Below are 25029 nucleotides of genomic sequence, written 5' to 3'. Positions count from 1 at the left end.
ACAATTTACTGTTTTGTATATCTAATGTGTACTGCTACAAACCTTTGTATTTAATTTATTTGGTTTATAGGATTTCTGTTACCCCCCACCCAATCCTCGAGATAATATCTTATCCCATAAGTCAAAGTATAGCAGCCTGATAAATGAATATCTAAGTCGAACAGAACGCCGACACGTGTTGGTACTGCTAGAAAAAAAAAATTAGTGAGCTCTGGCCGTTACGAGATAACAAAACTGAAAGTGAGTTGGCACGTGACCATTACACGCGCCTCCAACAACCAAGACGCACACCTCATGTATTTCAACCCAAATCATGCCTTGTGCATGCACGCAATAAAACACTGTCTAAGGTTTATGAAAACTAGGTTTGAGGGTACGTCATTTGGCTTATATAATAACCTTTTTGAGTCTCTGTAGTCAGGGTATAAAAAAATTACAGCCTTTTTAATAGTAATAGAAATTGTTAATTTATCTAAACCTAACTTCTTTTTTCAGGTATGCAATCAAAGTGAGGACTTGTCTCTATAGAACCTGAAATTTCGTTTTCCTTGGCTACACCAACAAGTTGTGGCAGTGGTCCAGTGAGGTAAATCATAAGACATCGTTGTTTTTTAAAGTAAAGATCTGCACATATATGTCTGTAATTTCAGTTATATTTGAAGACACGAGATGCTATAATGAAGATGAAAGCTGTCTGTTTTAATTGAAATTATAATCCTAATATTAGTTGTTTTTAATGCGTCTTAAAATGATTTAAAAAATTATCATACAACTCTGATGATATAATACCCTTTACTTCGATAAATACTTGCAAAGAGAATAGAAGCAGTCTTCTTGACAACCTGAACAGCATATTTATGACACAAGGACTAAACAGCCTTATCAGAAGTCCCTGGGGTTTAGGTAAATCCATCCCTACTTGTTGAGCTACTGACCAGAGAAAATAAACTCAGTCAGAAACACCCACTACCTCGAGGGTTATGTATAGTTTTCTGATTATAAGTCAAAAGACTGACTCAATTGTACTCTTATAAAGCAGCACAGCGCAAACCTTGGTTACTTCGATCCGCAGCCCAGCACGATAGTTCTTAGATCACGTCAGACTTACCAAAGATATCATATAGACATGTAAACATTAGGAAATTCAGCCAGTCCGAGAACAAATACAATAATAGACGAATGTTGGTCGTAAGCTTAATCTAAGGTTAAGAGATTAGCTACTGAAAGGATTAATCAAAGATTAACAGGTTACTTAGTGAACAAACTAAAAACAGAAACGAAAAAAACATTGTGCCAAAATGTTTGTAGCGAAATGAACCTAGAGAATTCTGTAAGTATTTTGTTTACACTTCTATTATAACATATGTTTGGCTTTCGTGTGGCTCCGAGGTGAATCTTAGGACTTATAACGATCAAAATCGAGTTTCGATATTTGCTGTTTGCTCAGCACGTTTAGACCGTCGTGTAGTTTTGTGCTTAAAATAAACAAAACATGTATTTCCACACTTAGTTTTCATTATTTAGTAAACATACATCAACATTTTTTTTCTAAATTAGAGCAGAGTTTAGTTCATTTATTTTGAAGCAATGTATTAATAATTTACACGAACGAGGATTGAAAGCATTGATAACAGTGCAATTATCTACGTCATGGGCGCGTGCGTGGTCAATCAGAAACCAACAAACTGAAACTTATTTTCTCGTTTTAATTCTTTAAAAATTATTATTTGGGTGTGCCTTATTTTGATAAAAATAACAATGTTTTATCAGTAATTGCGTGATTGTATTTGAAAGTAAATGAATTCCTGCAATTTTTGAAACAAAATTCACCAGAAGTTTGTTTATTTAGAATTAAACACAAAGCTACAAAATGGGCTATCTGAGCTCTGCCCACCACGGGTATTGAAACCGGGTTTTTAGTGGTGTGAGTAAGCAGACATACTGCTGAGCCAATAGAGATCTCAGAAATATGAAAAAGACGACTTGTGACATTAATTTATATTAACTAAGTCTTAAACTTTTTTTTCTTTATTGATAGGGCCCAGCATGGCCAGGTGGTTAAGGCACTCGACTCGTAATCCGAAGGCCACGAGTTCGAATCCCCGTCGCACCAAACATGCTCGCCCTTTCAGACGTTCGTTGGTAAAAGAGTAGCCCAAGAGTTAGCGGTGGGTGGTGATGCCTAGCTGCCTTCCCTCTAGTCTTACACTGCTAAATTAGGGACGGCTAGCGCAGATAGTCCTTGAGTAGCTTTGCGCGAAATTCAAAAAACAAACAAACAAACTAAAGGTAATGAATGAGAGTATTTTAAACATTTTGCTACCATGCTGCCCCCTATGTAAAACATTAGTTTATTCTTAATTGAATATTAATTAAATTGCAGCTCGGAAAGCTGAGATCGAATTTTTATGCATATATTATCCATTTTTAATGCATTTTGACAAGATAGTTTTTAACTTTTAAGCCTACGAGATACCTCTTTTGCATATAAATGAATTAACAAATGACGTTTTAATACTAGGCCTCGCGATGCGTGTGTCGTATCGGGGTTAGCTTTTCTAATTACGGATTTTATTTTACGTTAGTATCAGGACGCACTGCTCCTACCGAAGATATGTAGAATTATTTATGAAATGCGATCTTGTTTTGGTAAAATATAGACCTAAATTAAACGTCACCAAACACTGGCATTCAGCAGAAGTGTCCACAAACACGTATAGATTTTTGTATAGGTATATTTCTTTCCATAGGGTCGCTGTTAACTCTAGAAACCAGACAAGGAACTTTATAACTCTAAGACATCCTCACATATAAAACTGATTTTTAAAGCAATACCCCAAGTCTTAAAACTCCTACCGTTGGACAAGGAATAAGACTAAGGACCTACAGCGCTAAAATACGGGGTTCGATTCTCCACAGTGAACGAAGCAGATGGTCCAATCTGGCTTTGCTTTTAAACAAACAAACTCCCAAATATGAGTTGCTAGACCAAACACGCTACAGTTTCACAACAACCTTCTTTCTTACTGTTTATGTAAACAGAAGCCAGCGAAAATTTCCATCAGAGACAAATACGAAATAAAAATATATATGTATAATATGTTCTACTTCTAGTCTAGTAAAAAATAATATCTACTTCTATGCAGCAACTAATAGCAATTACCAGCATATTTCTTCCAGTAAAAGCTTCTATTGTCTCTAAGAAAGATAGACCACTGACGATGTGTTTTTCTCCAAATAATTCTAAATGTTCTAAAAGTTATTATTTAAGCTTTATATATATATGTATAGGCTACATGTGTGTATCTATCTAACATTTTAACAAATGTTTATTATGGTTTCTTTAGTTAACATAATTTCAGACATTTTTCGCTATGTGCTGTTGTTCTGTTCAGGTCTGAGTTTTACAATATGACACAATTTTCAGGAGTTCAAAATCAGCTTCGCTTCAGCAACTTATTGTTTACTTTGTGTAAGTTGTTTGTTAATAGTATGTTACGAACGCTTTTCTCAGTCTCCAATTTCTCGTTTACAAAGTATTTTTGCATGGCATCGTTATAAATATTAGGTAAATATTCCGTACTCAATCCGACTAAGTACAAGATTAGGCTTAGTAAATAACATGTTTCACAGCGTTGCTGAAACTCATTGGAAATAAACTAAATGCTAAAGTGGTTAAGGCACTCGACTCGTAATTTGAGGGTCGTGGGTTCGAATCCCCGTCGCATCAAACATGCTTGCCCTTTCAGCCGTGAGGGCATTATACAGTAACGGTCAATCCCACTATTCGTTGATAAAAGAGCAGCCCAAGACTTGGCGGTGGGTGGTGATGACTAGCTACCTTCCCTCTAGTTTTACACTACTAAATTAGGGACGGCTAGCGCAGATAGCCCTCATGTCGCTTTGCGCGAAATTTAAAAAAAACAACAACAAGCAACATGTCTTCAAACACCTTACCTTAGCAAGCGATTTATCACATACTGTTCTCTTTTCACGTTTCCCTTAACTGGCCAGCTGGAACTTCATATCAAATAATCACTCGGTGGGACAGCGATGAGTCTGCGGAAAGACTCACAGCACTAAAATTCGGGGTTGGATCTCCTGCAGTGGACACAACAGATAACCTAATGTGGCTTTGATGGGATAGTAAACACCTTTAATCATTTTATGCCAAAACAGAACAACTGATAAACGCTTTAACACATAAATAGACTTGTTACGTGTTTCTTACCTGAAAAAAATCAGTTATTTCGCCGTTGACACACTATATTCTGCATCTCATCCACTAAATCGGTGTCATTTATAAAATACCGCATAGGATTGTGACTGTTTTTAGAATTTCGCACAAAGCTACTCGAGGGCTATCTGCGCTAGCCGTCCCTAATTTAGCAGTGTAAGACTAAAGGGAAGGCAGCTAGTCATCACCGCCCACCGCCAACTCTTGGGCTACACTTACCAACGAATAAAGGGATTGACCGTCATATTATAACGTCCCCACGGCTGAAAGGGCGAGCATGTTCGGTGCGACCGCAATTCGAACTCGCGACCCTCGCATTACGAGCCGAACGCCTTAACACGCTTGGCCATGCCGGGCCGCAGTGCGGTGGAACAAAAACGTTTGTACAATTGCTTCGTTTGGGGCAGTTTATCTTGTAAAGTCTTACTATTAAATAAAGATTAGTTCGACCTGTTTTAGTTGCCCTCGTAATATTTCCTACAAACCGTATAACGCCCTGTGTATCAACAGTACTGACCATGTAGTACCAACTTTATAGTATCTTTAGTCTAATTTCATATGTTTTGTTCCATTCTGCTTATCATTTAAACCTTAAGGCTGGATCTGAAAGGCTTATTATTGGGCTTTATGCCCGAAACCTAAACCTAAATCCGACAAGCCCCAACACCTTTATGTGAAATATAACCTTTATGCGTTTAGGTGATTCGAATGTAATGAATTCATCATTGTAAGACTGTTGATTTTGCTTGTAATTAAACACAAAGTTAGGCAACGAGCTCTCTGCGTTTTGCCCCGAATGGGTATCGAAACCCGGTTTCTAGCATTGTATGTCCGAAGATATTCCGATGTGGAAATTAGCGAGTGCAGTTACGAGAACCAAGTGAAAAAAACAAACTAGTTGTAAATATATCAAGAAAGAAAAAAAACATACTATTGTAGCTCATGATAAATATGTTATCGTAGCAATACGCTGGTTCTAATTATCTAATAACCTAGTTCACACACCTGAGAGAACAAATATCCGCCAATAGCAATGTCTCAAAAACAAATCAATGAAGAACGTGACCGAATGACCTTGTTTTTCATGTACAATAACAGAGATATGTTTAATCATACCATTTTACAGCTCTGGTGGTTTTATCTCTCTGCAATTAAGGACCAAATTAGAAAGACAGCGAAAGAAAGATTCGCAGCTGAAGTAGCTTTTATTATAAATTTTACATCTTCTGTTTCTTTAATATTTCGTCAGATATTAGTGTAAACCTTGAGTTTTTTTACAGTGGTACAATTCACACGTAAACAGTGTTTCAGAAAGCCTTCTATCTGTCATCGTCCAGTCCCATTGACGCGTTTTGGTATTCGATGAAAGGCCTCTGCGACAGACACTTCTGAAAGACAAAAAGTCACGCCTGAAATATTAATTTTTACACGCCTCTGATTTTGAATCCGCAATGGGCAAATTAGGGGGAATAAAGAATTTAAAAATCTGCACTTCACGTGAACTTTACCACAAATCTTGGGACTATCAGTTTCTAATGCTTCTCCAATTTTCGACGAGATTTTTCAACTGTAATTATCCTTCTGTTTCACTCTTTGCTGCAGTGATTGAAGTCAATGAGACAGCAGTACCGCTACCAATTACAAGTCAATGTGACAGCAGTACCGCTACCAATTACTAATCGACTCTCAAATACACGGCCAGGTGGTTGAGGCACTGGACTCGTAATCTGAGGGTCGCGGGTTCAAGTCCCCGTCGCACCAAACATGTTCGCCCTTTCAGCCGTGGGGACGTTATAATGTGACGGTCAATCCCACTATTCGTTGGTAAAAGAGTAGCCCTAGAGTTGGCGGTTGGTGGCTACCTTCCCTCGTGCAGCTTTACACGAAATTCAAACCAAACTCATTTCAAGAAACGATTTTGCACGTTTCATCGCCAAATTTCAGTGGCCAAATAATAAAATTACACAAAATTTAATATGATTACACATCTTGTTCTCCTCTTTATCATTTCATACTCTAGTCTTACACTGCTAAGTTAGGGACAGCTAGCGCGAAATTCCAAAACAAACAAAATCGTAGTTTTTGAGATTTGTTGATGAAATTTTCCCTGATTGACTTACAGCTGAAATGTCTGTTTTTCAAACAAATCTACCTACGTTTAAGTGGTAACTTTCCCTGATTGACTTACAATTGAAATGTCTGTTTTTTGTGCAGTTCTTTCTAAATATCAGTTCTAAAGTTTATTCATTTTTATATCTAATAGCATTAACCAGGTTTGGTTTGGTTTGTTTCGAATTCCGCGCAAAGCTATACAAGGGCTGTCTGCGCTAGCCGTCCCTAATTTAGCAGTGTAAGAGGAGAAAGAAGGCAACTCGTCATCACCACCCGCCGGCAACTCTTAGGCTACTCTTTTACCAACGAATAGTGGGATTGACCGTCACATTATAATGTCCCCACGGCTGAAAGGGCAAACATGTTTGGTTTGACGAGGATTTGAACCAGCGACACTCAGATTACGAGTCGAGTGTCTTAACCCACCTGGTCATGCCGGGTCCATTAACCTGATCAGTGCCGTAGACGAGATAACTCGTCCAAGCCAATCAGTAACACAGTGCCACGGATGAGTTAATTCGTTCTCAATAATACCTAACGTCAACGCTAGATGTCAGCACCATACATGCATTTGACCTACTTACAAATTGTCTCACTTTCGATCCAAAATGGCGTCACGAAAAAAGTTACAAAATGAAGAAGCATTAGAGTTGTATTGTAGCAGCTGAAATACTTGACAGTCAACAGGTTAATCAGGAAAGTTAACTAAATACACTGTTCATAGGTATTACATTTTCATTTAAAAGGAAATAATTTATGTATAGAAATGAATTACATATATAATCTTGACTACATATTATTACTGTTAATAAAAAAACGTTTTCAATTATCTATGTTGCAAATAACATTACTTTATGGAAACAAAGCCTTTAACTTTCCGATAGCATTTTAAATAAAGGATTTATTATGTTATGCTTACTTTATATCTACTAGAGGGCGAGAGTTTACCATGAGACAAAGCTCTGGATTTTGTTACTGGGTAGATGAGTTGGAATGTGTGTATGCGTGTTATTGTTGTTGTTTTAATAGAAAAGCCACGTTGGGACCTCTGTTGTGTCCACCGAGAGGAATTATTTTAAATTTGTGAATGCTGAAAATTCCTGAATTACATGTGACTTTGTAAGAGAACGCGTCTCGTTGACTTTAATTAATGTCTTTGTTGTTCGTGATACAGATTTGAAGACCTCGGTGACTTTAGTTGGGCGTCTGTAATTACTATTCATGGCTGGATTATTGAGGTGGACAAAACACAGTTAGCCCGTTGTGTAGCTTTGTGCTTAACAGCATAACGAACGAAATCTGATAAGTTTCTACTTTTTTTTATTCAATAACCTCATTTTCTATAGACTATAATATCTTAGTTTTGTTTCATTTTCTGGTTTGTAATGAGATAAAAGACGTTTTACCAGTTCTCAACAGGTACTCGAACTTAGAAGTTAGAGTGAGTACCGGAAGGTATAGAACAAAATCTCGACTTCTGTAGAGCTGTCAAACATCAGAGCTGAGACTGTGTCCAACTCAGCTGAACTTAAGTGATCGACTTCCAGCTGTTTTCTCAACATTTTATCATTTCCCTGACCTTTCTAATACTGTGTGTTGAATGATAGCAGATATTTATGCAATATATATGAGGTTTTAAGTCCGTTTTACTTTACCATATGGGAAACTTTGATGAAATAGAAAAAGGAAGCCTTTAACATATATATATATACACACAAATATTGTATTCATTAACTAGATAAATGCCTTATTTTATTATTAATTTTAAAAATCAATCCGATATAAATATTAACAGGCCCGGCATGGCCAGGTGGGATAATTTGTATAGTATGTATACTACATGGGTTGTTGTTTTACGATTAGAATCGCACCGACAAAACAACAACAACAAGAAAGCAGTGGCCCATAACAAAAGGACATAACTTAGATACTCAAATATAGTTTGGAATAATTAGTACCAAACACCTATTAAATTTGGAGACATTATATGTGATTTCCTTCTGTAACTTTAGTTTATATCTTTCAGTTGCTTTATGGGGTTTTTTTTTCACCCATTTTTCAACCAAGTTGTGTTTCGACATCGACAGACCCTTGTATAATTTTATGTAGTAGATAAAGTGGTATCATAAAAACTATGCTAACTGTACACCAGTTTGGTCTGTGTTTTTGGAATTTCGCGCAAAGCTACATGAGGGCTATCTGCACTAGCTGTCCTTAAATTAGCAGTGTAAGGCTAGAGGGAAGGTAGCTACTCTTCACCACCCTCCGCCAACTTTTGGGCTACACTTTTACCAACGAATAGTGAGCTTAACCGGAACATTATAATGCCCCCACGGCTGAAAGGGCGAGCATGTTTGGTGTGATGGGGATTCGAACCCGCGACCCTAGGATTACGAGTCGAGTGCCTTAACCACCTGGCCATGCCGGGGCCTCAATACACCAGAAACGAAGGAAGCATTTTTATTAGTTTGAAGTCTGTGGCAAACTAGTACGTTAAAAATTGTGTGTAATTTTTTACAAGATGGTGGTTTTAGGTTCATATCTTCCGACTTTAAAGTTCGAGTTTTGTGCAGACTAAAACTTTCCGCTTTTCAAAATACTTTAATGTGTGGTAGAAATCTCAGTGCAGTCGAATCAATCAACTTTTCTTCAGGCGAGGGCAAACATTTATGATATTTATGAGCAAACTTTTATTTTTCTTTTTACCCATATCTCCAAAAATTCTTTAGATAGTACAACCAAATTCGCTGACAAGCTGAGAAAATATACGTGCTAGACGAGTACTAAATTTGAAAGAAATATATTAAAGGAATGTTGTTGATTTTACTTGTAGGAAAGTGAAGAAGACATTGAAGTGTTTCGCCTATGTTTGACCACTGTGAAACAATAAAGGTTAAATTGTTTATTTAAAATTGCTTATATAAAGTAAAAAAAAACAACCTAGAAACTCTTCTAGACAGGGTTTTATTTAACAGAAGCAGTTATAGGGATGGGTGGGCCTGGCATGGCCTAGCGCGTTAAGGCGTGCGCTTCGTAATCTGAGGGTCGCGGGTTCGCGCCCGAGTCGCGCCAAACATGCTCGCCCTCTCAGCAGTGGGGGCGTATAATGTTACGGTCAATCCCACTATTCGTTGGTAAAAGAGTAGCCCAAGAGTTGGCGGCGGGTGGTGATGACTAGCTGCCTTCCCTCTAGTCTTACACTGCAAAATTAGGGACGGCTATCACAGATAGCCCTCGAGTAGCTTTGTGCGAAATTCAAAACAAACAAATATAGGGATGGGTGAAAACTCAGAGTTTTCGTTCTCGGTGTAGTAATACATTGGGTATCTGTGCGGTTTTGTTTTCTTTTGGTCACACGACACACTACAGTGTACACATCAACACGTCGTTTCTTTACCTTCTCTTTATGATTACATAAATTATCTTATTTGTTTGAGGTCTTAATACGTTTTAGATCAACTATACCTTGGTTATATTTTACCATTTTAAAAGACATTTTATGTTGACAATAAGTTGGCGTAAGCTTTAGAAAAAAAAAAACCTGCAATTTATCTGGAATGTCCTTCGAAACATTTTCAAGATAACCAAGGTTTTTAAGTCCATATAAGCATCTTGAAGACAGCAACTGGCTACTGAGATCTGCAGTGTCAATTTAGATAATGATTCCCATTTACGGAGGGTCGCGGGTTCGAATCCCCGCCGCACCAAACATGCTCTCCCTTTCAGCCGTGGGGGCGTTATAATGTGACAGTCAATCCCACTATTCGTTGGTAAAAGAGTAGCTCATGAGTTGGCGGTGAGTGGTGATGACTAGCTGCCTTCCCTCTAGTCTTACACTGCAAACTTAGGGACGGCTAGCGCAGATAGCCCTCGTGTAGCTTTGCGCGAAATTCAAAATAAACCAAACCAAACCTATTTTACGTTGAGAGTACTACCTACTTCGCAAAGGATTTCGAGTTACATTAGGTTTTAGTTTCTTTTTTTTAAAAAACATGAAATGCTTTTAAAAGGAATAAAGAAGATAACCTACTTTAAAATCTCATTTCAAAGTCGAATAAACTTCTGCCTATTCGCTGTGCTTTCATAAAGCTCGGAATAGCGGAGAAAACGTTTGCAATATCTTTATGGTGATTCATGTGTATTGAAATACGTGAATACTCAAAAAGTAAAAATACTATTTTTTACCTGTGCTTCTGTGATAACGGTAAAACAATTTTATATTATACATTACTCTAAAATAAATTAAATTTACCTTTCTTAATACCCCCCCTCTGCAAGTTGCACAGCGGTGGACTTACAACGCTAAAAAACGGGTTTCGATACCCAGAGTGGGCAGGGCACAAATAGCCCATCGCGTAACTCCGCGCGTAACATCAGCAAACTTTTTCATGAGTTTCTTTTGTTTATAATTGAGCACAAAGCTACACTACGGCCAATCCGTATTGTGCTCACTACGGGTATCGAAACCAGGTTTCTAGCGTCAGATATCCGCAGACATACCGCTGTATCGAGGGCTTCGTGTAAAGGAATAATCAGAAATTGAAATACTGTCTAATGATATGCGTGGAAACAAAAAATTGTGCACAATCCTGACATGCCCACTGTAGGTTGCTTGGAGACGAGTAGTAATGAGGTCCATGGCTTGTAATTGAAACAAATGAAAGAGTTAGATTACAGGACCACGGTTTATTATTAATATATATTGTACGATAATTATTGTCTAGTAAGCTTGGTTTATTCTACTGAAGTTTACTTTGAAAATGAATGATTACAGATCCGACATCTTCAAAGATATACAGTGATATAAATGTATAATCTGTGTGATCTCTTGTGTGGGCGTGGGCGGGTTCTGATTTTTTTTTTTTTTTTTCGTTTTCAGAACCAAACATACATTCGCGAGAAGTTTCGAATTTATCTCTATATTAGATCATCAACAATGGAATTACTGAAGACCTGGAACAGCGAGTGGCGCTGCTATTATACCATAATGATATAGAGGACTCTGATTGGTTATTCCCCGTGTGACGGAAGCTGACTTACAACAGAACGGCTTAGCTACACCACCACGTTCCCAGTCTCTGGATATTTGGACCGATGGACTAATGAAATATTTCTTTCTGTTCTGAGCGTGAACCAAGGTAAGGTTAGTATCTGATGTGTAAACATTTCGTAACAATTTATTAAGTATTTGGAAAGATAAAGAATTATATGTGGTGGTTGTAAGAAACAAGCAGACAAAACCGTTCCTCACTATTCTCTTATAAAGCATATTTATAAACAGATAAGGTTCAGTTCCGTTCACTAAACTACTGGTATAATTACAGTCTAAATATTACTTTTCAAACTAATGAATCATTTTAAAGATAAGAGGAGAACGTCACAATATCTTTTCTTACTGTTATCAAGTTTTCAGTTTTGAGTAAACCTACCCGAGAGCTATCTGCTCTAGTCGTCCCTAATTTAGAAGGGATAGACGTGAATGAAGGCAACTAGTAAACACCACCCACTACCATCTCTCGGGCTATTATTTAGCTAATGAAATGTGGGGTTGGCAATCACATTATATCATTCCACGACTAAAAGAGCGAACTTCTTTCGTAAAAAGATTCGAACTCTTAGCCAGCAAATTGCGAGTGGCAAGTAATAGGCCACTAGGAAGTACCAGGCCTATTTTTGTAAAATAGTAGTGAATAATTTAGATATTGTAGCAACTGAATATTGTTCATTCAGCTATGATGATAAGACAGGAAGCCAAAACAACCCGCAACTGTGTCTAAATAATGAAATTTAAATTACTCATATTTAGTAACAGCTACGAATTCATTTGTTGTTGTTTATTGCGCAAAGCTTTAAAATAGGATATTTGTACTCTGGTTAACGCGAGGAATCGAATCCTAGGTTTCAGGTTTGTAAGACTGTAAAAAAAAACAAAAAAACATTTGGAACAGAATAGGTCTGATATTTTAGAATGATCATTAAATCATGTTGGGCCTGGCATGGCCAGTGAGTTAAGGCATTCAACTCGTAACCCGAGGGTCGCTGGTTCGAATCCCTGTCGCATCAAACATACTCGCCATTTCAATCGTGGGGGCGTTATAATGTCACGGTCAATCCCACTATTCGTTGTTAAAAGAGTAACCCAAGAGTTGGCAGTAGGAGGGATGACTAGCTGCCCTCCCTCTAGTTTTACACAACTAAATTAGGGACAGCTAGCGCAGATAGCCCTCGAGTAGCTTTGCGCGAATTCAAAACAAACAAACAATTATTCATGCTAAATTAATATAAAGAAGTTGTCCTAGTGGTTTGTTAGTAAAATGTTACGTGTTTTAGCTCAAAGGGTAAATTAAAACCTTTACGATGCGTAAACTTGAGCATCGTGTTTAAAAACAAAAAATATGTTACGGTGCACTAGTGTAATGGTCAGTATCTTAATAATTCATTCGGCGAAGAAATATTCCTTATCAAAAAGTTGTTTGATTTTATTTAGTTTAACACGCTAGTGTGTGTATGTGTCTTTTCTTATAGCAAAGCCACTTCAGGCAATCTGCGGAGTCCACCGAGGGAAATCGGACCCCTGATTTTAGCGCTGTAAATCCAAAGACCTACAGCTCTACCAGCTGAGGACATTAATGCATTAGACTATTAAAAACTTATATTAAACGTGCAACAAATTATTCTGTTTACAATTAAACTTCCGTAAGTTTATTGTGATAAGCCTTGTTTTAAGTGTAACAAAGAAACGTGACCCGGCATGGCCAGGTGCTTAAGGCACTCGACTCGTAATCTGAGGGTCGCGGGTTCTAATCCTCGTCGCGACAAACATGCTCGCTTTATCAGTCGTGGGGGCGTCATAAGTTCCGGTCAATCCCACTATTCATTGATAAAAGAATAGCCCAAGAGTTGGCGGTAGGTGGTAATGACTAGCTGCCTTCCCTCTAGTCTGACACTGTTAAATTAGGGACGGTAAGCGCAGATAGCCCTCGTGTAGCTTTGCGTCAAATTCAAAAACGAAAAAGAAAAGGATTTCTTATTTAATTGTAAAAATAACCTTCTTTAAACGCCTAATTAATACAGGGTGTTCGGAAAGTCATTGTGCAGTTGTGTAATCATATTTTATTTAGTCTATTTAAAGCCAGCAACTGATAGCGGTGTTTAGGAACAAAACAAGAAGGATCCAGGCCTGTATTCATTCCAACGGTGGTTGCTTTCAACTTTGTTTATAATTGTCATTCATATTTACCTCCTGTATTCTAGATTGAAACATGTGTGTGAATAAATATATAAGTGCTCAGTGACTTTCCGAACACCCTGTATTAGTTTTAATATTTCTACTAATTTACACAAGTGTAAATTACTTGCAAAACTCATTTCTATTATAGTGAAAAGTACACTGTAACCTATTATATATATATTTATATATACGAATCAAAGCCTAAACGTTCACAATAAGACTTAAAAGTAATAGTTTTATTATCAGCTCTCTTTATTACCATCACATCATAGTGGAAAATGCCTGAAGTCATAACTTCCAAAAAGCGTTTGGAATATTACATCTATCAGACATGGCTCAATAAAAGACGGCCGGCATGGCGAGTAGGGTTAAGGCGTGTGACTCGTATGCTAAGGGTTGAGGGTTCGCATCCTCCTCGCACCAAACATTCTTACCTTTTCAGTCGTGGGGATGTTATAACGTAATGGTCAATCCCACTGTTTATTGGTAAAAGAGTAGTCCAAGAGTTGGCGGTAGGTGGTGATGACTAGCTGCCTCCCCTCTAGTCTTACACTTCTAAATTAGGGACCGCTAGCTTTGCGCGAAATTCAAAAACACACAATAAAAAGATGCCCCCCAGTGGTACAGTTTTACAACGCGAAAAACCGGGTTCCGATGCCTGATGTGGGCAGAGCACAGATAGTCCATTGTGCAGCTTTGTGCCTAATTCCAAACAAACAATAACAGATGCCAAAAAAGTTAGTAAACACGGCGAAAGTAGTTTTCTACTAATATTCATTCTTTTCGGGGCAGCACCTATAAATTTAATAATTTTATTTGTAAAAAAAGTTCAAATATTTATATGTAGATCAACAACTTCACATTACATTAACTGTAAATAGGCAATCAGAGTAGTACCAGTTAACAATAGTAAAATTAATACGGATTACAACAAAGAGTTAGTTGTAATAGAAAATACCTTCCCGTTGTCATAGTTACCAAAGATATGTGTATGTTCCATCTATCAGAAATGGTCCAAGTACATATGCCAAACAAGTTAGCAGACGTGGAGAATCAAATTAGTTGTCAGGAGTTCAGTGTTAAGTTCAACTAACAACTTTCTAACTGCAGCTAGTTGTAAGAAGATAGTTGCCCTTAATCTTTAGACGTGTGAAAAGAGTCTTGTGGTAGAAATAAACCACCCTGTTTATATTAGTTTGTTTGTTTTTTGTTTTTGAATTTCGCGCAAAGTTACACGAAGGTCTTCTTCTCTTTGTGTTCTTTGTCATTGTTGGCACATCCACATCACAGATTACAAGATCTTTTTAAGAAAATTATTTTTATTACTTCTTTATAATTTAGCAGTGTAAATTTGGTTTGTTTTGAATTTTGCGCAAAGCTACTCGAGGGCTAACTGCGCTAGCCGTCCCTAATTTAGCAGTGTAAGACTAGAGGGAAGGCAGCTAGGCATCACCACCCACCGCTAACTCTTGGGCTACTCTTTACCAACAAATAATGGGATTGATCGTCACATAACGCCCCCACAGCTGAAAGGGCGAGCATGTTTGGTGTGACGGGGGATTAGAACCCGCGACCCTCAGATTATATTAATTTAAAACTCACACTTACAATTTTCAATAAGTGTTAAATATTACAAAATGTGAAGCTGAGTAAACGTACCAATATTTAGACATAAAATTATCTTGAACCAGATATAAACTAACCTTTGTGAGAATCACCTTCTACGTTTTCAATTGTTATAACCAAATGGATTATTTCGATAATAATTTAGATATAAAAATAACCTCGTACCAGGTATAAACTACCATACATGTACTTTTGTAAGACTTGCCTTTACCCTTTCAATAAAGGCCCAGCATGGCCAGGTGATTAAGAAACTCGACTCGTAAGTCGAGGGTCGCGTGTTCAAATCCCGGTCGCACCAAACACGTTTGCCCTTTCAGAAGTAGGAGTATTATAATATTACAGTCCGTCTCACTATTCGTTGGTAAAATAGTAGCCTAAGAGTTGCCCTTAACCCAAGGTGGGTGGTGATGGCTACCTGTCTTCTCTCTAGTCTTGCACTGCTAAATTAGGGACGGCTAGAGCAGATAGCCCTCGTGTAGGTTTACAGGAAATCCAAAACAAACCGAACTCTTTCAATAAATATTATCAAATGGTCTTTAACGGTGTTAAACTGAAATAAAATCTCTTACCCTAATAGTTCTGCAAAAATTATTTAAACTATTAACCCTCTTGTCTCTGTTTTAAAATGTTAATGGGCCTGGCATGGCCAAGCGCGTAAGGCGTGCGACTCGTAATCCGAGGGTCGCGGATTACAAAATTAGGGACGGCTAGCACAGATAGCCCTCGAGTAGCTTTGTGCGAAATTCCAAAAACCAACCAACCTAAAAAGTTAATTATAACCACGTAAACAAAGACAAGTTCAGCTACCTGAAGTGGTCTTTCGGTCCCGGAATACTGAACAAATAAATACCTGAAGGAAAAAAAATTACAGTTAATTACACAGGTCTGCCAATTTTCTTTTTTTACAAATCAGAAAGAAAAATAACTCTTATTTAGATCAAAATATTATTTCTCTTACCACAATAAACATTTTTTTTTTACTGTTATGTCTCTCATGTTAGGGTTCCAGAACGATCGATTAGAGTCATTAGACTCTCACGTCGCAATTGGTTTAGAGACATCTATAGTCAGTGATTGTCAGTATTTTACGCATAACAAAAGTCGATCTTATTTCGATAAAAATGATTGACTTATGTTAAAGTACGTATGACGATTCCTAAACAAATCTGTAGATAATGGAGAATAGTTGATATCATTTTCGGATTAAGCGTATAGGAATTACCGTGGAACACGTAACAATTTCAAGACAATAAAACCATCGTAGGCCTGTGTTATTTATAAGCTCGAATTATCTTAAGTAGTGACCTCTATGTATTTCAGAAAGTAATTTCAGTAATAAAAAATATTTTTAATATATTATTATATTTATCATAAAAGTGTAAAAAATGTCCTTACTTGCGAATCCTTGTGGCCATTATTTTTAAATGTATTTGTTAATAACTAAGCATAATCCATAAAGGATTAATATTGTTACAAACTGTTAAATATATTTTTAATTGAGAAATAACAATTCCTTTCAACAATACACACGGAACTACGCTGTTTACGACAATTAAACCAAAGATAGAGAAACCAAAATATAAGTAGTGTGTGCGACTAATAGAAATGAGTAAATGTACAAATTAGGGTTAATTAGTCGTTTCATATATACCTATAAAGTCTTATAGAGGTAGAGATACAGGTTAGCCAAGTTTATGGAGAAATTATCTCTCGTGAGAAAACTCATTATTTGTTTGAATACCTTTACTTTTAAGATAATATAATTTATTATATTTATACAGAAATTAAACATATTATTACATTGAAACGTGTAAAATTTTAATTTCAGAATAATTATTTCACTATCTATAAATGGATCGATTAGATCATTAAAACTTATTCAATCTTTCAAATCTATTTTGTTTTTTAATGTAGTAAAATCACAAGAGGCGACAGAATCGTCTGTTTAAGGAAATCAATTTAGTTAAACACTCCAAAACTGAGATGTTATATTTAACAACTCAAAAATGTTGAATCAAATCATATGATAACAACAATTTTATTTCTCCAATGGAACATCTAGGGGCCCGGCATGGCCAGGTGGTTAAGACGCTCGACTGGTAACCTTTCAGCCATGGGGACGTTGTAACGTAACGGTCAACCCCACTGTTCGTTGGTAAAAGAGTAGCCCAAGAGTTGGCGGCTAGTGGTGATGACTAGTTGCCTTCTCCCTAATCTTACACTGGTAAATTAGGGACGACTAGCGCAGATAACCCTCGTGTAGCTTGGCGCAAAATTCAAAACAAACCAAATTTACACTGCTAAATTGGGGACGGCTAGCGCAGATAGCCCTCGCGTAGCTTTGAGCAAAATTAAAAAAACAAACATACAAGAACGTTCAGAATATCATTAAATACAATAGATATGGATTTAATAATGGTGTTTATAGAGTGTGTAGTTAACCTAACGTTACGAGACGTTTTATTCGTACAAAACTTATAAATGAAACCAAGTAAGATTTTAATTCATGTTCCTTTTGTAATGTTTTAATTCAAAACATTGAATTCTGAATTCTTATTTAACGAAACTTTGTAAATATTTTAGTTTCGTTAATTTGCTTAATTACGAGGGCTGTTCAAAAAATACGCGGACTGACGTCATAAAACAAAATGTACTTTATTTAGAAGTTACAGGTCTGGGACTCCTTCAAAGTACTCTCCTCCCCAACGCACACACTTATCCCAACGGTGTTTCCACTTGTTGAAACAGTCCTGGTAGGCTTCTTTTGTAATGTCCTCCAGCTCCTTCGTCGCATTTGCCTTAATCTCGGGAATCGTCTCAAATCTTCTTCCTTTCAAGGGTCTTTTGAGTTTGGGGAACAAGAAAAAATCGTAAGGAGCAAGGTCAGGTGAGTAGGGGGGTGGGGAAGAACAGTGATCGAGTGTTTGGCCAAAAAATCACGAGTTCTGAGGGCTGAATTTCGCAGCAACGCAGTGCATCTTCAATTTTTTGGTCAAAATCTCGTAACAAGATCCAACTGATATCCCACACTCTTCAGCAAGCTCCCTGAGAGTCAGACGTCGATTTTCCCGCACCAGGGTGTTGATTTTGTCGACGTGTGGGTCGTCAGTTGACGTGGAAGGACGTCCAAGACGCTCATCATCTTCAATGGACTGTCGACCATCCTTAAAACGTTCATGCCACTTGAAACATGCCGTACGCTTCATAGCAACATCACCGTAAGCCGTGTTAAGCATAGCAAAAGTTTCAGTCGCAGATTTTCCAAGTTTAACACAAAATGTCACAGCAAGTCGTTGCTCCTTCAGGTCATTTATTCTGAAATCCGCCAAACGAAAAAATCGCACTTCACTTAAAACCGCGTAGCTAATACACAAATGAAGATATCTGCAATCTGGAAATGGCGTCGTAATCAGCTTATCTGTGCGAACCTAGCGACACCAAGCGGATTCCCCTGGAACCAACTGGATCGGCGCAATTCAAACAGTCCGCGTATTTTTTGAACAGCCCTCGTATAATTTTTATACACAAAACCAAAATTACAACGTGCTTTATTAATAGGGTTAATAATAAATTTACCTTAGTTTATTTTAAGAAATACTAAAAGAAATTTTTTTTTTTTAATTTCATACAAAGCTACACGAGGGCTACCTGCAACAGCTGTCCTTAGTTTAGCAGCTAGTCATCACTACTCACCGCCAATTGTTGGAATATTCTTTTACTAACGAATAATGGGATTGACCGAAACTTTATAACGTCCCCACGGCTGAATGGACGAGGATGTTTGGTGCCACGGGGATTCGAGTCTTACCACGAATCGAGCTCCTTAACCACCTGGCCATGCCGGGCTTCATATTTTATATTCAGATAACCCCTTATTAGTTTTTAACTGCTTTTTATAGAATTAATAACATATAATTTCCACTTAAAAAGTCCTCCGCTAGTACAGCGTTAAGTCTTCGGATTTACAACGCTAAAATCAGGGGTTCCAATCCCCTCGATGGACTTAGCAGATAACCCAATGTGGCTTTGCTATAAGAAAACACACATACACTCCACTCAGAAAAGAAATACAGAATATTGTGAGATTTTTTCACTAGTTTTAGTGATACAATCGTCAATATTTTTCTAACTAAATCTTTTAATATTTTACTATTTTGTTTTTCTTAAACCTCTATATTTGTTATATTTTCGGAAATTACCTCTAAATCCCCATCAATAATAACCTCTAAATTGCACTGACCATTCTGATTTTAAATAAACCTTCTTGCATAAGAACGTAAAGGTTTAGTACAGCTCAGTGGTTAAGAAATTCGAGTCACAACCTAACTGTCGTAGGTTATAATGTGCTCGCCCTTTCTTCCGTTATAATATTACGGTAAATCACAATATTTATTGTAGAAAAACATAGTTGACTGTAGATGGTTTAATCAGCTCAAAATTTCTAAAAGAAACAAACAAATATAAGAGATTAAAAATTCCTTTAAATTCTTACATTATAGAGATCACTTTAGTAACAAAGGAAAGCTGAAATTTCTAACTGAATATTTATCGAAATTTGAATATAAATCTTCAGTCAAAATTATATCCATTGAAATTCCAAGAGTTAGAATATGAATTTAATAATATAACAGTCAGGGAACAGGTTTGTGATGAATGAACATAATCTACGTATTAAGATATGATTATTCCACTGTAAAGCTAATTACAATATTGAAATATATTATCGGTTACTTTCAGAGTCACGTGAGCTGAGTACGTTATTTTAATTGCTTGAGAAAACATCATTTCCGCTAAAAGGCTAACCATGATATTAGGCTTAATATAAGTCGCCTGGCATAAAAATAAATAAAAGGTTACTTATGTGGACTGCCGTTTGCAGGCAGTTTAGTACGTTATCATTGAAACGATTTTGATGTCTCACAACGTCTTCATAGTCCATGTCGCCACGTCATGCTCTACTTAAAGATAGCTTTACGGCCAGGGCTGGATTAAGGGCAAATGATGCCCTAAACACAGCCTAACAATGGTGCCCCCCTCGCTCCTCCACTGCTTAACTCACGAGACATTATGACTCAATAAGTGCTGAGAGTGAAATAAAAGTTTGAAAATGTATAACCCTTCTTCAGTTTTCTTTCAGGTCAGACCCCACAATCATACTAAATAAAAACGTTTATATTTTATTTATCTAACAGATTGGGCATGAATCAAAATCAAGCAATGACTGAGGCCTTTTATTTAGAAATGATGAGGGAAATCACTTCTTTAATTAATGATAATTATAACGAATTATTTTTACCGTATATTTGTTTTCACTCTTGAGTTAACAATTCTCACTTTGATGTTCACAAATTCACACTTTGATTTAACAAAAATGAAAAATTTACTCAAAACCCTTTTATTCAAAAAATTCTCTTTGATGTTAACAATTTCTCACTTTGAACTAAAACCCTGAAAGCAACAAATTATTTACTTATACCTTGATATTTATTTACAATTTGAAATGTTTTCGTCTAGATTTTTTAATTCCAAAGTCTTTAATCAAGTCCTCAAAACTAATTTGACGTAACAAATCTGCTGCTATACTTAGCAGAGACAAGGCATCCTGCCTGTCTGGTCACATAGTTGTTCTGTTGGGATTTTTAATATGCTTGAGTTGAGAAAATGAATGCTGTTAAAATTATATGCAGTGCAATATCTACGTTTGGAAACGCACACTCAATTTTGTCTTCTGAAATTATTTTATAAAATTCAGCATGACTGAATCTGTTTTTCACAGTTTTTGTTGCACTGAACTTATGGTGCTCATATGAGTGAAACTGCTCAAGCTCGGCAGAGAGATTAGTGTCCAAGCCCTCTGGATAAGCATCAATTAGCTTTTAGGAACACTGAGAGTACCTTTCTGTTTCAGCAGATTAAGTGACATCATTTGGCTCATCACTAAGGAAAGAAAACCTGTTTGCTATTTCTTTGTCCTCCTCTCCTCTTCTTCTCATCTGGGTTTCTAGTTTGTCAACAATTGTTTAAAAGGTGGTGATACGAAATTTATCTCTGGCATTCAGATCTACTTCTTGTGCATCTCCGTTATTGAGTACCTTCTTTTTGACATGTTTGTGAGTTTGAGCAGCATTGTAATCAACATCTGGTAGTATTTCCTTTGCAACTGCTTCAAATCTTTCAAAGTCATCCCTTAAAGTGCGTAGTTGGTCAGCTAATGACCCGTACAGATCTGCACGTGTTGTTAATTTCACATCCTCATTTTACAGAACTTGACTTCATTCATGAAATTTTTGCAAAATCTCATCCCACGTGATCAACATAAAAACAAATTATTGCTCTTACATCTTATTTGCAATATTGTCTGCTTCTCTTCTAGTGTATCCCTTCTGTGACTGGTCTTCAACTAGACATTCCAAAGCTTCAAACTCTTCAAAAAAGACTTTCAAATTGCTGTTGTTGCCATAGCACGTGCCTCCCATCTGGTATCTGAGAGGGATTTTAACACACTTTCATTTCCAAGACAAGCTTTAAGAATTTTCCACCGGCTGGTTGAGGCTGGAAAAAAATGTATAGAGCAAAGGTATTGTAGAGAAAAAATTAACTGCCAATTGACAGCAGTCAACAGCACTTCGGTCCACCAGATTTAGTGAATGGGCTGCACAGGGCACATATATGATAAATTTATTTTCTACTAAAATCTTTTGCTGCATCCCCTTACAACGCCCAGACATGTTAACAGTATCGTCGTAAGACTGACCCCTACATTTTGAAAAACTAAGTTTGCAAACTTCACACAAGTACTGCAATATCTGGTTTGCCATTTCCTCACTGGTATGGCTTTTCAGTTCCAGAAAGGTTAAAAAGCGTTCATTAGGCTGCCCATCTTTTAAGTATCGAAGTACAACACTTAACTGATCTATATGTGATATATCTGGCGTCGAGTCAACTGACAAGATGAAATAATCAGAAGAATTTACTTCATCAACAATGAACACGTGGGCCTTCTGAGCCATTGGTTCGATGAGTTCTTCACATATAGTTTTGGACAAGTAAGGATTTCCTTTTCCAAAATTTCAATATTTCGAAATGTCCCCTACTAAAAATGGAGCAAACTTATTTATGAGCTCAAGCAGCCCTAAAAACTTCCCATTCTGCAGTGAACCAATTTTTTCATCTGTTCCTCGAAAAGCCAGACCACATTCAGCTAACGTACGAATAACAACTGTTACATGCTCCAAGACATGTTCCTGGTAATTGCACTATTCTTTAATTTGTTTTTCCAACTCTTGTTGCAAGCCTAAACCTTGTCTGTGAGATAAATGTGTTAACATAGTCTCAGTGAGTAGTGCTTCTTTCATGATGATCAACTACAATAGTATTTCACCAGTCACTGAATTTTATTGTCTTTCAACAAAACGTGAGGAAAATTTAGGGGCAAAACGTTTACAAACAAAGCAGTAAACTGACCCTGTCGGTGGTGAATACAATAACCATTCTCTCTTGTATTGCTCATTTCAACTTCAAACTTGTAGAGCAACTTGCATAAACATTAACACTAGAGATATCAGGAGAATTTACAGGCAAAGTGAGAACAGTTGTGAGACTTGTGCCAGTTGAGCGAGCCTGTGACATCTCAACGTCATCATGATGTTCTGACCTTGAAGTGACTAAAGTGGTACTTGTTGGTGTGAATCTTGGTTCAACTTCAATCTTGTCAGAGTCAGATGCAGTACAATTAACTTCTGATGGTGGAAATGGGTTTTGATTTGGAAGATCATGTTGTGTAAGTTGAGTGAAAAAATTAGTCAGCTTTTCAGTCTTGACCACTAAATCCAAAGCATTTTGTTAGTTCTCTTTTGCCAGTTTTCTCTTTTGTCCACCACTTAATTAAACACGTTTCATCTTTCAGTCTGAAAAAAATACAGAAACAAAAATAAAAATAAAAACACAAAAGAATATGAATCATATATAGTTATAATGATCAGTAAAACACTGAAATTCATGAAGAAAAACGTTGGTAAGACAGTCAGACATACTAAACTCTAGGTCTACATTAGACAAAGATTGTCAGAAAGTTATCCTAGGACCTAGGTCCATCAGCCAATAAAGGAATTCATAAATACCTTTACTGGCTTGCTGCATTCTGATTGGTTAAAACCATTCGAGACTGGCTTCAATCCATTTTAGGATAATTAGTTTCAGTCATTGCAAGAGTTTCATTAATGTTGCTGCTATGGTAGCGTTATTCAAGAAGCAATGTCAGTGGTAATATGCAAATCCACTGTGAGCCAAAAGGTATTCCGAATGAATCCATGATCAACAACACATACTGTAGTAGACTATATACACAGTGATCATTGTGTACTGGTACACATACATAACATATAATCAATTGTAAACTACTGCACATTGAACTACTAAATACTGAGTTAGGCCTAAGCTAGAGTACTTAATACTAATCAAATATCCGAAGAATGAGTTGTAACCTCAACACTGAGCTCAGTTTTGACCTGGGGGCTTCAGATGAGCCAACAAACCATACATCAACAAAATAGGTATATGTCTGAAACTTTATCTGCATGCTTGGATGCGAAGGCAAATTCAAAACGATGGCCTTAAATTGGGAATAGGCCACTTCATTATTCCAAGATACAGTAGCGTTTCCAGTGTACTTACACTAAACTAATTACAGTATTTAGGCTTTATGTTATTGTCACTCAGTTCTCAGATAACAACACCAACGTTAGGCCTAATGCTAATACATTGCAACTGAGGCCACTAACGTTAAGCCTAGTACTCAGTACTAACCTTGCTCACGTAAATTTGTTCAATCGATGCACTTTTTCAGACAATCCCAAATTGATTTTGTTGATTTGTCGGTTCTTTACAATATCTTTGTATGACCACGGTGCTACAGCCCTGTATTACTACTAGTAGTATAGTGTATACGTAACAACGTTAAGAAAAACGTTGTCGTACATGTCGAAGTCTTACGCAATTTGATCTCAAAAGTCGAATTATCGCCTTTAAACTGCTCCGATCAGTCAACTGTTTTCCCAGCTTTTCAGAAATGTAACAGAACACATACTGATCTGAATTTATAGTCGTAAAATAGTTGAATTACACTTAAAAGATTGTCGTCGTTATCTCTGCGTTTCTGTCTCATAAAAATATCACCAGAGGGCCAGGGCATTATGACGTCAGGATAGGATCAAGGAAGAAGTAGGAGAATATAATTGTGATCTCCATTTTTAGGTATAAAAATAACATATTTGACAAACCTTTGTTGACTATTTATAAATGAGGATAAAAACAAGGGTGCTCGGTATTAAATGTGATTTGAGACCGGACACCCTTGTATTTATCCCCTAAGTAAATCTCAGCTTCAGATCTGTTTATATTATTACATAATCAGAAGGGAATACGTACATGCCCAAACACTCTTATAGGTTACATGTAATCTATGACCGGTGGCGTTGCTACAGCGGCATTCCTTTCTAAATTTTTTCTTGGTATGATAACTTTCAAAACATGTACTCACACACAAAAGAGTTTTTGTTTTGTTTTTACAGCAAGTTGTTTGAAGCCAAAAAAATTACGGCTCAGAAAAGCTTTAGTGAGAAAAACATTATAAAAATATTACAAAACATAAGTGAATAATGCAATACTAACACAAATAAAACTAAAACAAACGAGACAATAACACAAATATAACGTACGAAAACAGAAGCCGAAAAAAACATAAAACTAGCCATGTCTCTGTACACATCTGTCACCATTTCGTTTGACTTATGTTTCTGTGGTATTATACTCTTATTTGTCTGTA

General features: G+C 36.8%; 1 protein-coding gene across 4 annotated transcripts in view; it reads left to right on the top strand.

Annotated features, from left to right (window-relative positions):
* Positions 1–278: 278 nt before the first annotated feature.
* LOC143247583 (putative G-protein coupled receptor B0563.6) overlaps positions 279–25029 on the top strand; it is a 60245-nt gene continuing 35494 nt past the window's right edge. Inside the window, exons 1-3 of one of the 4 annotated variants that reach the window (XR_013026616.1) lie at positions 279–373; positions 496–586; positions 7769–7877. The gene's annotated coding sequence lies outside the window, so the exon portion shown is untranslated. Of the gene's footprint in view, positions 374–495; positions 587–7758; positions 7878–11228; positions 11493–25029 lie in introns of those variants that run through there. The other 3 variants (XR_013026615.1, XM_076495889.1, XM_076495888.1) reach the window with 3 other exon arrangements.

Source organism: Tachypleus tridentatus, chromosome 3 (assembly GCF_004210375.1).
Source record: "Tachypleus tridentatus isolate NWPU-2018 chromosome 3, ASM421037v1, whole genome shotgun sequence".
Classification (NCBI taxonomy): Eukaryota; Metazoa; Arthropoda; class Merostomata; order Xiphosura; family Limulidae; genus Tachypleus; species Tachypleus tridentatus.
The sequence above is the reverse complement of the archived record's forward strand: the minus strand, read 5'-3'. Positions and strand labels throughout refer to the sequence as shown.